This window comes from Seriola lalandi, unplaced genomic scaffold (assembly GCF_002814215.2).
Source record: "Seriola lalandi dorsalis isolate HSWRI2012SDOR001 ecotype SW California unplaced genomic scaffold, Sedor1 jcf7180002054189, whole genome shotgun sequence".
NCBI classification, from domain to species: domain Eukaryota; kingdom Metazoa; phylum Chordata; class Actinopteri; order Carangiformes; family Carangidae; genus Seriola; species Seriola lalandi.
In genome coordinates, this window is record NW_019524742.1 from 1 (window position 1) to 4305 (window position 4305).

The following is a 4305-nucleotide window of genomic DNA, read 5'->3' on the forward strand; positions in this document are numbered from 1 at the left end:
TTTTATGACTTTTGATGCCTTACTATACTATGACCTTTTTTTGCCTTACTATACTATGACATTTTTTTGCCTTTCTATACTGTGACGTTTTTATGACGTTTTTATGCCTTACTATACTATGACGTTTTTATGACTTTTGATGCCTTACTATACTATGACGTTTTTTTGCTTTACTATACTGTGACGTTTTTATGACTTTTGATGCCTTACTACGCTATGACGTTTTTTGACTTTTGATGCTTTACTATACTATGACGTTTTTATGACTTTTGATGCCTTATTATACTATGACGTTTTTGTGCCTTATTATACTATGACGTTTTCATGACTTTTGATGCCTTACTATACTATGACGTTTTTATTACTTTTCATGCCTTACTATACTATGACATTTTTTTGCCTTTCTATACTGTGACGTTTTTATGACTTTTTATGCCTTACTATACTATGACGTTTTTTTGCCTTAATATACTGTGACGTTTTTATGACATTTTTTTGCCTTACCATACTATGACTATTAATGCCTTGCTCTACAATGATGTTTTATGCCTTACAATATTATGAAATTTTATGACGTTTTATTTCTTACTATACTCTCATGTCTTTATGATTATTTATGCCTTACTATACTATGATATTTTTTATCTTTTTTATGCTTCACTATATTGGGTCTTTTTATACCTTATTATACAATGATTTTTTATGCCTTATTATACTTTGATGTTTTTATGATGTTTCTATGCCTTACCATACTATGACGTTTTTATGACTTTTCATGTTTTACTATACAATGACTTTTTGTGCCTTATTATACTATGACTTTATATGACTTTTTATGCCTTACTTTACTATGACGTTTTTATTACTTTTTATGCTTTAATATACAGTGACTTTTTATGCCTTACTATACAATGACTTTTTTTTTTGCCTTACTATCCTATGTTTTTATTACTTTTCATACCTTACTATGAGTTTTTATGCCATACTATAACTTACATTTTATTACATTTTATGCCTTACCATACTATGACTTTTAATGCCTTACTATAAAATGACTTTTTCTGTGTAACTCTTTTGACGGAACTGAAGTGTGACCCCAGAGCAGCGACAAAACACAAAACACAAAACACAAAACACATCAGGAATAACAGTGCAATGGAGTTTATTGGATAGAAAGCAATATTGATGGTGAATGTTGAGGGGAAGTGGGTCTGGGGAATCCAATTGTATGGAGAGTAAACACATTCTGAAAACATAAAAGAGGGCTGGAGACCAAGAGCAGGTGGGTGCTGTGGTGTGGCAAAATTGGAGATTGGCAGGATCAGCAGGCCACAAATGAGGAATTCTTCTGAAGCACAGTAGAACAAAGTGTTAGTACAGGCAAAACACAGAGAAGATCATTGAAACACAAACTGACAAGACCAGCCGAGAGAGTAAGTACTTCACTATGACGTTTTTATGACTTATAATGACTTCTTATACAATGACCTTTAATGCATTACTCTACTATGACGTTTTTATGCCTTACTATACTATGATGTTTTTTTGCTTTTGATGCCTTACTATACTATGACGTTTTTTTGCCTTACTATACTATGACGTTCTTATGACTTTTCATGCCTTACTATACTATGACGTTTTTGTGCCTTACTATACTATGACGTTTTTATGACTTTATATGCCTTACTATACTATGACATTTTTTTGCCTTACTATAGTGAGACATTTTTTGGCTTTATATGCCTTACTATACTATGACATTTTTTTGCCTTACTATAGTGAGACATTTTTTGGCTTTTTATGCCTTACTATACTATGATGTTTTTTTGCTTTTGATGCCTTACTATACTATGACATTTTTGGGCCATACTATACTGTAAAGTTTTTATGATTTTTTATGCCTTACTACACTATGACATTTTTTTGCCTTTCTATACTATTACGTTTTCATTACTTTTTATGCCTTACTATACTATGACGTTTTAATGACTTTTTATTCCTTTTTATACTCTGATGTTTTTATGACTATTGATGCCTTACTATACTATGACGTTTTTTTGCCTTAATATACTATGACATTTTTATGACTTTTGATGCCCTACTATACTATGACCTTTTTTTACATTTCTATACTGTGACGTTTTTATGACTTTTTATGCCTTACTATACTATGACGTTTTTATGACTTTTGATGCCTTACTATACTATGACGTTTTTGTGCCTGACTATACTATGACGTTTTTATGACTTTTCATGCCTTACTATACTATGACGTTTTTTTGCCTTACTATACTGTGACGTTTTTATGACTTTTCATGCCTTACTAAGCTATGACGTTTTTGTGCCTTATTATACTATGAGGTTTTTATGACTTTTGATGCCTTACTATGCAATGACATTTTTATGCCATACTATACTATGACGTTTTTATGACTTTTTATGCCTTACTATACTATGACGTTTTTGTGCCTTACTATACTACGACGTTTTTTTGCCTTACTATACTGTGACGTTTTTATGACTTTTTATGCCTTACTATGCAATGACATTTTGATGCCTTGCTATACTATGACATTTTTTTGCCTTACTTTACTGTGATGTTTTTATGACTTTTGATGCCTTACTATACTAAGACGTTTTCATGACTTTTTATGCCTTACTAAACTATGACGTTTTTATTACTTTTCATGCCTTACTATACTATAACCTTTTTTTGCCTTACTATACTATGACGTTTTTATGACTTTTCATGCCTTACTATACTATGACGTTTTTATGACTTTTGATGCCTTACTATACTATGACCTTTTTTTGCCTTACTATGCAATGACATTTTTTTGCCTTACTATACAATGACATGACTTTTGATGCCTTACTATACTATGACGTTTTTATGACTTTTGATGCCTTACTATACTATGACGTTTTTTTGCCTTACTATACTGTGAACTTTTTATGACTTTTTATGCCTTACTACGCTATGACGTTTTTTGACTTTTGATGCCTTACTATGCAATGACATTTTTATGACTTTTAATGCCTTACTATACTATGACGTTTTTATGCCTGACTATGCTATTACTATATTATGACCTTTTTTTGCCTTACTATACTATGACATTTTTTTACCTTTCTATACTGTGACGTTTTTATGACTTTTTATGCCTTACTATACTATGACGTTTTTATGACTTTTCATGCCTTACTATACTATGACGTTTTTGTGCCTTATTATACTATGACGTTTTTATGACTTTTGATGCCTTACTACACTATGACGTTTTTGTGCCTGACTATACTATGACGTTTTTATGACTTTTGATGCCTTACTATGCAATGACATTTTTATGCCATACTATACTATGACGTTTTTATGACTTTTTATGCCTTACTATACTATGACGTTTTTTGAATTTTGATGCCTTACTATGCAATGACATTTTTGTGCCTTATTATACTATGACGTTTTTATGACTTTTGATGCCTTACTATACTATGATGTTTTTTTGCCTTACTACGCTATGACGTTTTTTGACTTTTGATGCCTTACTATGCAATGACATTTTTATGCCATACTATAGTATGACGTTTTATGACTTTTCATGCCTTACTATACTATGACGTTTTTATGACTTTTGATGCCTTACTATACTATGACGTTTTTGTGCCTGACTATACTATGACGTTTTTATGACTTTTGATGCTTTACTATACAATGACCTTTAATGTCTTACTCTACTATGACGTTTTTATGCCTTACTATACTATGACTTTTTATGATTTTTAAGGCCTTACTATACTATGACGTTTTTATGACTTTTAATGCCTTACTATACTATGACGTTTTTGTGCCTGACTATACTATGACGTTTTTATGACTTTTGATGCCTTACTACGCTATGACATTTTTTGGGTTTTTGATGCCTTACTATACTATGACGTTTTTATGACTTTTGATGCCTTACTATACTATGACGTTTTTGTGCCTTATTATACTATGACGTTTTTATGACTTTTGATGCCTTACTAAACTATGACGTTTTTTGACATTTGATGCCTTACTATACTATGACGTTTTTTGACTTTTTATTCCTTGTTATACTCTGACGTTTTTATGACTATTGATGACTTGCTATACCATGACGTTTTTTTGCCTTATTATACTATGACGTTTTTATGACTTTATATTTCTTACTATACTATGACATTTTTTTGCCTTACTTTACTCTGACGTTTTTATGACTTTTGATGCCTTACTATACTAAGACGTTTTCATGACTTTTTATGCCTTACTATACTATGACG